Raw genomic sequence first — 13,694 nt, 5'->3', positions numbered from 1 at the left:
TATTAGGGCAAGACATGATCTAAGGTATTCATAAAAATAATATAGTTTTACTTGCAATAAACTTAAATTACTTTTTAATGCAGTTTCGCGAAGTCGAATAGGGTGCGTGCTGCGTATGCGCACGGTCCGCAGATCCCATGTGACCTGAAAAAAAAAGATTTGATTGGTTTATAACATTTCCCATTGTAACTATTGAAGGACCCCACCCATTTCAATCATTCTTTTTTGGGCATCATTGGAGAGTCATTTCTGTGCTTGGAAGAACCCTAATTTCATCATTTCTTGGGGGTGTTTTTCAAAACGAAAAGAAGCTGTCTTCAGGACAGCAGCCACAGGAGGAGGAGAAACATTCTTTGGAGGAAGAATTTTTGCCAAAAGCTCCATGTCCTCAAAGGCCAGAGTCGGTGGTATGGAAGTTCTTCAATTTTCCTGAAGGGCAGAAGAAAGTAAATGGCACTAAGGTCACCTGCCGGATTTGTCAGCGCGTCTTATCTAGAGGCAGTGCTGAAAATAAATATTCTTGTGGTACTGCTTTCATGTACAAACACCTAAAGACCCTACATTCGGTCAATCTGGCTCGGGAAGAGTGTAGGAGAGCAGAAAGGAACCCTCTACCTGCAGTTCCTAGCACTTCTGGAGCATCAACAGCTGCATCACCACCCGTCATACGCCCTGAGTTGGCGTTTCTTGAACAGCACTGCGTCAAGTGGAAGAAACATATTTGTTTTGGGGAGCAGTCTGTCGAAGCAGTTTATGTTGCACAATGCAATCATCGTTGCTAGACTTTTGTTTGCTTTTTTTTTTTTAATGCCATATAATTCCTGAAGGTTCCTGTTTTTTTTTTAAAACACCCAAAAAAAATCAAAATTGTTCAGAAAAATGCAAGAAAAATATTCAAGAACAAAAGAAGAAAAAAAAAGGTTTTGTCAGAACTAACTTCTCTGGTTAAAGGTAGAACTATATTTGTATGTTAATGTGTGTAAGTTTGGTTGAATGTGTGTGTAGAGCATAATTGACTGAAAGAATGTATAGTGGTGAATGGTGAATGTATAAGTGCAGAACTATAAGGAAGTGCTGCAGCTTGACACTGTAAGCTCTTTACCTGCTCTGTGCTATGGTACTTCCGAAGCACAGGGATGCGACATATGTACTTAAATATGTTGCAACTCTATGCTTCCCTCTGCGCTGTTGCACAAACTGCAGACATACAGTGACACAGGCATCCTCACACCATGGTGCAAGCATGTCTGTGTCGTGGAGAGATTGTTTTTGTGCAGGAAGGGACACCTTCCTGCACAAAAACAATCAGTAAAGGCATTTTCCTCTTTCAATGTATGCTGTGCAATGCAGCATACATTGAAAGAGAAAAAATTAGGAGAAATTAAAACAATTCTCCTTGTTGTGCCTTGCTACACCAACTGGAGAATGGTGCAGCATTCACACACATCTCCAGATTTATGATTTTTGATAAATCTAGTGATGTGTCTTGTTCTATGAGTGTTGTGCGGAAACCCCCACAGCAACACCTATGGAACGCCCTTTCAATACAAAGTGGTGTGTATGAAGAGGTCATATTTACACGGAGAAGAGAAGCTATACAGGGTGCCTTTTCCTCTCCTTGTAAATATGAAGTAGTGTCTAGCACCATCACTATGTTACAAAAAGTGACATATTGTGTGTACAGGATGCTTCTAAATCTGCCCCATAAGTGCTTAGGTATTGGCAGACTGTTACAATAAGAACATATTGCTAGTTGGTTGACTGAAGAATTGCATGAGAGTGACAGGAGGTAAACACAGAGATATCTCTCCAAAGATGCTCAAAGATGAATGATTAAATTTGTTGCGGTCCTTCATTAGGTACAATGGGAAATATTATGAAACAATCAAATCTTTTTTTTCAGGTCCCATGGGATCCTATGTGAATGCCTGAATTATTCTGCATAATGCATAAGCAGTGACTGGGATCTGACACTACTAATAATAGACAACAGGATAGGTTTTTAAGCAGTTATGTGTCAGCAAAGAGATTAAGTAACCAAATGATTCTGTCACAATGGTTGCACAAGTGGACACAGACTCACAGTGTGATTCTAGACAAGCAAGACTATTCCTTGGACTTTAGCAGAAGAGACTTACTAGTCTGGAAGGGGTTAGGTGACTGCATACATTCTATACATTTCACTACAGCACTGCTTGTGTGAATGCCTAATGCCTGAATCATTCTGCAAATGCATAAGCAGTGACTGGGTTATAATACTACTAAAAGTTGACAACGGGATAGGTTTTTAAGCAGTAATGTGTCACCAACAAGATGAAGTAACTACATGCTTCTGTCAGAATGGTCGTAAAAGTGGACATAGACTCACAGTGTGATTGCAGACAAGCAAGACTATTCCCTGGACTTTAGCAGGAGAGACTCAATAGTCTAATTAAAAACAAAGGCACCACATAAAACACCTCACAAATGAATTACTCACCTTTCAAATTCATTTGTAGATTATGAAGTATCTGAATCACGCACCAGTTTTTCTTATGCTCACAATGTCTGTAGCGCACTGCTCTTAGCAAAACCAAAAAATGGCTAACTTTCCCTCTCATTCTGCACATATACATGTAACTATCAAATCACATTCCTTACCACATTAATTCAAAAGCTAACACACATTTCTATTGGTTACACATTTCAACCCTTTCAAATTGACATACCTTTCAACCCTACCGCCATTCTGCTTAATGCCTGTTACCATAGTAACAGTTCATGGAACACTCAACTGAACACACAGGTCACAAGTGCGGCACACAATGTTGCAAATTCAAACAGCAAACGTGCTTGACTTTTCAAAATATCAGCTTATCCTATCTAATGTTCCTTTCAAACAGTTTTTACTAACCAATAAGAAACATGCTTTTTAAACACAGAAACATGCACTCTATTTTTCAGTCTATATTGTTCTCAAACAGCCAATCATTTCTCCTCTTTTTTAAAACTGGATCTTGTCCACCATTTTAGAAAAATCTTATTTCACAAACTGCCTATTTCACCTACACACATCTTTTGAGTGCATCCAGACCTCCCTTCAAGATGCTTAGTGTGTGGGGCCGTGCTGAGAGTCGCGCACCAAACGCGAGCACACCAGAGGTCCCGCTGGGAGTCTCGCACCCAAAACGTTAACAGTAGGGGGCCGTCTTGGGAGTCGCCCACCCAACGCGTTCACACCAGAAGCCCGCGCTGGGAGTCGCGCACCCAACATGTTCACACCAGGGGGCCGCGATGAGCGCCGCGTTGGAATCCTGACTCAAAAAAGTTCAGTAAAAAATAAATTCACTCCTTTCACTAATTTATGTTCTACCCGAGGACCCCATCCCCGGGGTGTATACATAATGGTGGAGACCGTGGGGGCGCCCCAATGCCCTCATGGGTCCGCCGGCTCCCCATGTCCTTCAGGAGCCGGCATTGCTTTTCCACATGGGGAGCTGCTAACATGCAGCTCCCTGTGTGGAAAAGCAATCTTGTATGCATTTTGGAAGAGAGAGCAGGTTTCCTGCTCTCTCTTCCACAATCCAAACCAAGTTTGCTATGGCAGGGCTGGAGCCACGAGGCTCCCGCCCTGCCATAGCAAACAGCAGTGTCCTGGGGGTGGGCACCCTGAGACACTGCAGGAGCCGGCCCTGGGGGGTGGCGGTCCCCAAGGGCCATCATTGGCTCCAGGAGGGGGGGGCGAGTGGCCCTCCTCTTACTTAATGCAAAGCCCCGGGGAATGGTGGTCCCCAGGGCTTAGGGGTCCATAATAGACCCCCTAATTTGAATATTTAGTGCCCCCTGGGAGGTGGCGTCCCGAGGCATGTGGGGAGGCTCGAGCCCCCCCCCCCACATAGGTTAAATTAGTTTTTTTTTAAAAGCCCCCGGGGCTGTGAGGGGCAGTGTGCCCCCACGATAATAATTAATTAGAGCCCCCGGGGTTGGTGGTCCCGGAGCTTGGGGGGGCCTTAGAGGCCCCCCAACTTTAAACTATCAAGCCCCGGGGGTGGCGTCCCCGGGCTGCGGGAGGCCATGTGCCCCGCAAATATTCATGCTTTGCCCCAGGGGTAGCGGTCTCTGGGGCAGTGTGGGGGGGATTAGGCCCCCCACACTATTTTTTCACATGCCCCCGGGACCTGGCCTACCCAGGGGCTTTAATTAAACGAAGCGCGGGAGCCCGTGCTTAATTTTTTTCATTTTTGCGGCTCGATCAGCACACCCTGCGCGCATCACAGCGTTTTCTTTTTAAGTAAAAGCTTTTTTTAGCTCTAGAAGTCCTTGTAGGAGCCCCTAAGCATACCTACGGGGTCAGGGTGTTTCAACCCTGCCCCCTCTCCTTGTTTTCCACCTTCATTTTACTATCATCTTGTGCCTCGCTTCTACTGAGGCACAATATGGCTGTCAACAGTTCCTGGTTTAGAGTGTTCACAGCCAATTAGAATGCAGCTCGTGATCAGCAGGGTGCGTGGATCGTACTCTGCAGGGTGAGGGGATCCTAATCTGTAGGGTGCGCGGATCATCGTGGCCATAGATATCGAAACTTTTTTAATTTCAATTTTCTCAGCAACTACTTAACGAATTTCCACCATTTAACAACAAGGGATCTTTCTGAACCAAGGGCTACCTTTTGCCAAATTTGGTCTAATTCCGTTCAGCAGTTCAGGCTATAGCCGTGTCTAAAGTTTCCTATGGAAAATTGCATCGGAGAAAAAACGTTTTGGGACCCCCCTTTATTCTCAGCCCCCGCTTGCCGAATCACCCCGAACGAAACTTTCAAGATAGGAGCGGACCGGAGCACCTCACGAGTTTTGAACATTTCGCTAAGATTCGTCAACCGGCGCCAAAGTTATTGGGAATACAATGTTGCGAATTTCCTATGGAAAAAATGTCCTAACTATAACTACCTACTGGTGACCGCCAGTAGGTAACATATATATATATATATATATATATATATATATATATATATATATATATTTACACGATCTTCAAACCTCCACATGCAGCGGCGAAAGAAGAGACGGACCCCACGTTATCCGGGCAAGATGTTATTTATTCCAAATGCCTTTCAAAAATGCAACGTTTCGAGTACTAGCGTACTCTTGTTCACACACCACATTTGAAATCGGAAACTTCTTTTATCTATGCAGTTCTGACCCGCCCTGTCGGGCCACACCTACCACACGTGGGTCACATGGTTCTACCTGCTGCTAGATTCAAGCAATTTAAAGTTGCAGTACATAAATTAGCTGTGTCTTTGATATATTATTTCATTAACAAAGAACCAAACAATTTGTTTAAAAATGCTTAATGACAGATTTGTCACGGTCACTGACACTCCATGTTAATTACTGTATAAATACATAAAAGAAGCATATGAATGTCATATAACTGCATGAATGCAGTGATGTTGCTATGCATCAACACTTGAATGGAGTGATATGCATGTCAGTAAATATAAGCATAACAAGAATGTTTTAAAATTACAAATAATAGCTGTACCGTTATAAACTGCTATACAACTTGGCAGGACCTTATGAAAAGACAAAAAATATATCACCCAAAAACAAGCACCTTAGTGTAAAAACCACATTTTCGAGCTGCAGTCCTATATACTTATTTAAAATCTGTACATTTCAAATTTTATATGACATAAATATTAAGGACTATTTACAAAAAAGGTTATATATATCAAAAAAGAGTACTTAAGTAAATTCACAGTGCAACAAAACCACCTAAAGAAATTACTTCCCAATAATTGTTTAAAAAACTGCACTGTCCAGAAACCTGAACAGCTGGCTCAGATTCAGAAAAAAGACTACAGATTCCATGAAACAGGTGCTTAGATATAAAGTTTATGTATTTACAAGACATGTGTGATTCATCATTTTGTCTTTGATAATCTAACAACAGAACCATGATTATTGCATTTGTGTGCTAAATACAGAGTGTGTGAGCTGGATCAATACCCCTACAGAAAATTGTGCATGTCCTCTGTCGCATTTAACCCATTGGGTTGTTTGATGTCGAGCTTAATGATATACTGCGTTTCCAATCGGCGTAATAGTTTATCACGGTCGCCGCCACGCCTTAAAGGAACAACAGCATCGATGACATAATAAGTAAGACACGACAGATCCCTGTTGTGCCTGCTGTTAAAATGGCGTGCCACCGGGTATGCCCCGTCGTGATTAACTATAGCACGAAGGTGCTGCAGTATTCTAACATGTACCTGTGCGCCGGTACTGCCCACATAGCGTAGACCGCAGGTACACGTTAGGACATAAACCGCGAACTCCGTGCGGCAGTTGTAATTGCCGCGAATCGGATATACAGTTTCAGAAAACGGAGTGCGGTAATGTGTGGTATTCTGTCCAAATTTACATGCTCGACATGAGGAGCATTTGTGGAAGCCTTTACCTCCAAACCATTGAGTGACCATAGGTAATTCAGGGCTAGATTTTACTAGCTTACTGCGCATACTAAATGCACGCCTGAATGTGATCACAGGTCTATCGGGATTCATGTCTCGTAAAACACCATCAGTTTTTAAGACTGCCCAGTGTTTGTTAATTATGGACTTGATCTTGCGGTGCTGTCTACTATACGTAGTTATTAACCTGGTAGTGTCCAATATGGCATCATGGTCGGGGGACTTGGGTGCCAATAAAGAGTCTCTAGATCTTTCTTTGCTCTTCTGCAATGCATTGGCTAGACAGGTTTTGCTGTAACCTCTTGCCTGTAATCTGTCCAGCATTGCAATTGCCCCCTCCTCAAACTTTTCCTGAGTGTTGCAAATTCTCTTTAAACGCAACAATTCGCCAAACGGAATACTCATAATGACGTGTTTAGGATGGCCACTGCTGGCATGTAATATACTATTGCCAGCAGTGGATTTCCTGTGTAGGGAAGTAACAATCTTGGTGCCTTTGATGTTAATAGAAACATCAAGAAACTCAGCCGATGTAGTGCTGATATTAGAGGTAAAAAATAGATTGAACTGGTTCGTGTTGAGTGTATTTACAAAGATTTGGGCACTCATAACATCCCCCTCCCATACACAGAAAATGTCGTCAATAAAACGCATCCAGTACTTGATGTGTTCAAAACCAGAAATGCCAGGTAAATCCTGCTCCTCCCACAGCCCGACGTGCAAGCACGCGTAGCTGGGGGAGAAGCAGGATCCCATGGCTACACCGCGTATTTGTCTCCAAATTTCTTTTCCAAACAAAAAATAATTGTTTTCTAGACACCATTGTACCAAACTGCAAATCATTTTGTTGTGACTGTAGTACATACAAGATTTATGTCCCAAAAAATGTCTTATACCTTCAATACCTTTTACGTGTTCGATACAAGTGTATAAGGACTCAATGTCCAAAGTGATGATACACCAGTTCTTTTGCCATGATATAACCTCTAATTTGGATAAAAAATCACCTGTATCCTTGATATAGCTAGGCAATGATTGGACATGCTCCTGTAAGTAAAAGTCGATATATCGTGAAATGTTCTCACCCATACTCCTGATCGCAGAGATAATGGGTCTCCCCGGTGTTGGATCTTGCATTTTATGCACCTTTGGGATTAGGTACATATGTGGTATGACTGGATGTTCAATCAATAGAAAAGCACATTTGGTAGCTGTAATTAAATTTTCTCTTTTGTAAGATAACAACAGCTTTTTAATGTTGTCCTTTGCATGCTTATATTGAATGCCATTACTCCTTATATAACAGTTGGCGTTTTCCAATTGTCGTTTGGCTTCAGTGATGTAATGTTCTTTTTGCCACAAGACAATATTGCCCCCTTTGTCAGAAGGACTCACGATAATCTCTTGATTTTTGGACAATTTGGCCATTAGATTATTGTACTGCTTAGTTTGGAAACTTGACATGTCTTTATTGGTGTGGGTTTGTTTGTTGAGTTTTTTTAAATCCTCGATAATGCAATCATGATAAATGTCCACCGCATCCTTTGGCATGACGGGGACAAATTTGCTTTTGGGTTTAAAAGGACTTTCACCAGCACCCTTCTGTGGAATATCGATCTCACGTAACTCACTCTGAGTGTCAGGAACGTCCGTGTCGGTGTTTGGTGGTGCTGTTGCGCTGTTAAGTTTACATAGCGTTATGAGGGTTCTTGCGTCATTTGCTGGAACTAAGGAAGGACCAATAACTTCATCAACCCCCCTAGTTGAATCAGTTGAAATTACATTAGGTTTAGATTTAATTGCATGAAATTTCTTGAGTTTCAACTTCCTAATGTATAAATAGACATCAGCCCTGGTGCTGGTATAGTTGAAAGAGCTCTCAGGACAAAAATTCAAGCCCAATTTAAGAATTTGTTGTTCGGCTGTAGTTAGTGTCACGTCCGATAAGTTGACAATAGTGCTGGCATCAATCACTGTTTGTTGTTTTTCTTCTTGAACCATTTCTTTTTTGGCGGCTGCAACTGTTTTTGCACGTTTTCTTCTTGCACTCCGCCTTGCGTTTTTCCTCTTCCTGCATTGCGCGACCGTGTCCGTGGGCCTAATGCTTGCAATTGAGCCTCGACCAAAAAATCCATTTCTTCGCCTAGGTCGAGGATGGCGTGTGGATAGTTCTCCTCTAACAGACTGGACAGAGACCCGCATGCACTGGATGTACTAGCCAGCGAAATGGTTTCTATTGATGATATTTCTTGGTTGTCCAGTGTTCCAGCTGAGACTTGTTGAACCTCTAATGTTTGAGGTTTTGATACTGATTTTTGTATTTGCCGCTGCTTCTTGGCTTGATCGTATTTACGTGCAAATGTATATATTTGTCCGGTCTCATAATCATTGAGATCTCTTGCAAACTTATTTATTTTGCGCAACTTAATTTTATCTTCGTGTTTTTTTAAACGCTCGCTAATATCTTTGCGTCCTTTGGCAATCACTGTTTGTGTTTCACCGTCTGTAAGAGCATCCAAATCTTTATTGATCTGTGCAATTTCATCCAGAAGTACAGCATGATCCAAACTCGCATATCTTATCAAGAGCTTGATTAGATTCATAGACGCTCCCAGGTTCAATTCCCCCCATTCTCGTAGCATGTTGGGATTGGGGTTTCAGGGACGTTATAGTTATTTGGACATTTCACTCTTACAAAACCAGAGAGATTTGGTGTTATAGTTAGTTCAGCTAACCATGACTCCCCCCGCAATGCACTGCTAATGACATCACATATTACATCATTCATGACATGGCCAGTGACATCACTGATGACATCACTGATGACATCTCAAATGACATCATTGATGACATCATCCACATGATAATCTGATGCTCCTCCTCATACCCTAATATAACCTTTGATACGACCACTCTAAAATTCAAATTACCATTTTCTAAAACATAGACACACCAATACCAGTTACTACATACCCACTCACTGATTCCTAGGTCTACACACAAATCCACTCATTCACCCATACACTCACTCATACATGCAGTCACTCATCAATACAACACTATCATATGCACTCATACACCTATACAGACACTCACACACTGCCGCTCATCCATAGAGTTACTCACACTCCTAGTCAGTCATGCAAAGAGTCAATCACACTCTCATTTACTCACCTATACAGTTATACACACACCACCTAATTTATTCATACAGATACTACCACATACTTACTCTTATACAATTACTGATAAAAGCCACACACTCATCCATTTAGCCACGCTCACAATCACTCACTCTCACATATAGTCATTTATATACTCCAACACTTACATATTCTGACTTTCACATATGTAGTTACTCACATATGTGTCACTGAGACATCCATTCACTCACCAAACACACCTATACACACACTCACCCACCAATACAGCCCTTCACAGATGCACTCTTGAACCCATACACCCAGTGAATCACCCACTCACATCTATGAACAGAGTCACACACCCCACCCACAGAGACACTCAGGCACCCAAACAGATAAGCAGACAACCAATCATTATCCCATATAGATCTCATGTCGCTACTCATCAACCCATGCAGCCACTTACCGACCAACTGACAGACTGATCCAAACATTCACACAGTTTAGTCACTAACCCATGCATTCAGTAAGACACATTCAATCCCTCACTTATACAGCCAGTCACGTACCTACTAAATCACCTATTCAGACACATACACACACTCATTCTTCAATACACCTTGGCGCATATATATATATATATTCCAGCTCCAAAGTACCCAACGTACAAAGGAGCACCTGGACCTCAGCTGCACACAAGGAGCCTTGAATGGTAAGCACGCCTCCAGCACAACAATATCCTTTAACTGTTCAAACTGCCCTGGATGCCTGATGCGTTTCGAAGTGTCCCCACTTCTCTTCAGAGGCTTTGGCAGTTATGAAGGAGCGCTTGAGGTACCACACCCCTCCTTGCTTAGATGCACGCCCTGGATGGGACTTATGGGACTTGTAGTGCCTCACGTCGTGCTAATGTTCAGTTGGTAACTTTTCAAGCCCACAGATGGGCCTCGCTGTGTGGAATTCGTGCAGAATCCATACGCTGTTGTCCCATGTTCTCGGCCCGTAGTCAAGACCGCATGGCCCCCGGTTCTTTCAGGGTGGTGCTCCTTCCGCGGCATGGGTCGCTGCGTAAATATTCCAGCTCCAAAATACCCAACGTACAAAGGAGCACCCGGACTTCAGCTGCACACAAGGAGCCTTGAATGGTAAGCACGCCTCCAGAACAACAATATCCTTTAACTGTTCAAACTGCCCTGGATGCCTGACGCGTTTCGAAGTGTCCCCACTTCTCTTCAGAGGCTTTGGCAGTTATGAAGGAGCGTTTGAGGCACCACACCCCTTCTTGCTTAGATGCACGCCCTGGATGGGACTTATTTATATATCATCCATCAAAGTGCCCACGAGCTTAGATGAGCACACAGCGGTTCGCCTCCCATCCGGGACTTAAAATTCAGCCTGCTGCAATGTTCTGTTTTGTTGAGCCTGACGCGTTTCAAGGAAAAAACCTCTTTTTCAAAGGCTGCCTACTGTGTACTTCTTGTTCAAATGCTGCTTCATGTGAAAAAGAAAGGCGCGGTAAGTGCTCTTTTTTTTGTTTCAGTTGCTTTTATTGGTGGCTGGCCCCTTCGTTATTCCAGCTGATTACCATAATACCAAATTGCATTCTGTGACATCTAGTCCCTCGAGCGTTTCATTAATTCCCTAAGTGGATCCCAAGCGCCTCATTCAAAGTTACACATATTTTCATTAATGTCCTTAAGTAGGATTGTTGCAGGTTGAAATGATGGCTCACCGTGCTGAATGTAACTAGGAACAGTTCCCAATCTCAGCCCCTCCCTTTGTTTGTGAGATGGTGCTTCCTCTCCCGGCAGGGCTGCTGAGTGTAAATTTCATCCATGGTAATCAGCTGGAATAACAAAGGGGCCAGCCACCAATAAAAGCAACTGAAACAAAAAAAAAGAGCAGGGCATTGACGAAGGCGGCAACGCCGAAACGCGTTTGTTGACTTGGCATATGTGAAACGCTATGATTGAATATGGCAATGGGACTACGAAGAATGGCTGGAGTGTCCTTAATTGAGGAGCGGTTCTTGAGGATTTGAACTGTGTGTTTGGCATATATATATATATATATATATATATTTTACAGAAACACAGTCACTGGATGATGTCATCAGTGATGTCACTGGTCATGTCATGAATGATGTAATTAAATTAAACTAGAGTCAGCTGTGTGTCTGAGATGCTGTCACACTTTTTATTACCTGTTAACAATCAGATGTACTGTGTGTCCTTTGGGCTCATATTGAACTAGTGTAACTTGTTTGTGTGTGTGATTCTAGCATTTCACCATTTTACCACTGTTACATTTGTATTTGTCTTACCTGGTTTTAATGTGCTTTATATGTTTTTTACTTGCGCCTCTGAACCGGCGCTCCTCGGTCCACCGTAGCTGTTGTGCTGATTGTGTAGAAGGGGCTAGGTCCGTCTGTGGGTATCTCTCGCGATCCCCCTCACTTCCAGCACTCCATTTCTATTGCAATCTTTAGTCGGGTGCCGCTCTAGTCTCTCAAGACTCCTTAACAAGCTTGCCTACTTCTGGGGCTGATCGCGTCAACGCGCAGTAGACGCACGCACCAAAGGCAAGCCCGTTTGCGCCCGTCCGCGTCTGGACGCCGCCAGATGCCAGAGGTGCTGCTGGTGGTGTTGAGGGTGTGCGCGTATTCTCGAGGAAGAAGCTATGGGCTGTTAACTCTGGGGTAAGGGAAGTGTCTGGTCAAGAGAAGAAATGCGATGTGTGTGTCCTATCCTGAGGACCGTAGAATGCAGGCCATCAAACAGCAACAAAGGCGACACTTGGCTGAGAAATTCCCATCAGCCCACCCATACGGCGGACCATCATCATGTGGGATTCATATGTTATATCTACAGATCGCCCAACTCATCAAGATCGATGGTGCGAAACTGGATGCCAAAGGTAAACTCTAGCCCAAGTGTGTCTTTATGGTACTGATGAGGTGCAGTGCTATAGTGTAACAAGTGAGTGAAGTTAAAAATGGCTACTAAGACAAAAATTCATACCATACCACCAGGAATTTGGATCCCCAATATAATCTGGTGGAGATGAAGTATATGATACCCTTCCTGAAAGAATAGTTAAACAGGAAAAGATATAAATATTTCCCAAAGACATGTTGCATCTATAAGAAAAACCCGCACTTTAACAATGAACAACACAGGCCACACACATATGCAGAGAATATTGCATCTCCGCTGAGCAGAACTCTTATCAATTATAGTTCCACTAAATTCATACATTGATAAAGTATTATATTTGTACATTGTACTCACCCAGCTTTATGTGGGGGAAAAACCTCACCTCACCCGGCAACCGCTCGGGAATATGAGGCCCCGCTCTAGTTATACAAGAAAAATTGGCATAATCAATATACAGAAGTTATTGTGTCCATCTAATTTAAGCATTAAATTGTTTGTATAACTAATAACAACTAGTGGTAAAAACTGGTAATAGCATTGTCACTTGATCATGCACTGAACCTGCTTTCAAAGCAATAGACTTTCAAAAAAACTCTTGTTGTTTACTCAAATACACACACTCCATTGTGCATAACAGTCAGCTAGCCATTAGTAGTGTGTTATATATATATAAGCTAGGAGGCAGGATATAGTGTCATCTTGTAACCAAAATAACCTCTCCAGAGTCTTTCAAAGAGGAGAAACCTCGTTTTAATAAATAAAATAGAATAGAAAACCCAAAATTAAGGAAAGCCTACCTATCCGTCGGTGCCTCTGTCAGTCGTCCGAGAGGCAGTGGAGGTACTCAATGCGCTGGCTATTGCGCTATTTATGCTAGCCTTAATTACATCATTGGTATCATGTGTGGCCAGGCGTCATCGGACGCTCGAACAGCGCTTGCGTCAGGGAAACGCTTATCGCTCGCGCATGCGCTAATGGCATAGCTCGCCCTGTGTAAAAAGCGCTCAATTTGTGCGCATGCGAGGTCTAACCTATGTGCCATCACGCATTCGCCGCTAATTCCTGGCGCATGCGCGTTCATAGCAGAACTGTTTAGTAGCTATAAGCTAGAGCACCCTGACTTTACTGTTTGAAAAGTCGATAGTGTACCTCACTCGTCAT

The sequence above is a fragment of the Lissotriton helveticus genome, chromosome 3_1 (assembly GCF_964261635.1).
Source record: "Lissotriton helveticus chromosome 3_1, aLisHel1.1, whole genome shotgun sequence".
NCBI classification, from domain to species: domain Eukaryota; kingdom Metazoa; phylum Chordata; class Amphibia; order Caudata; family Salamandridae; genus Lissotriton; species Lissotriton helveticus.
Note: the sequence above shows the minus strand (reverse complement) of the source record.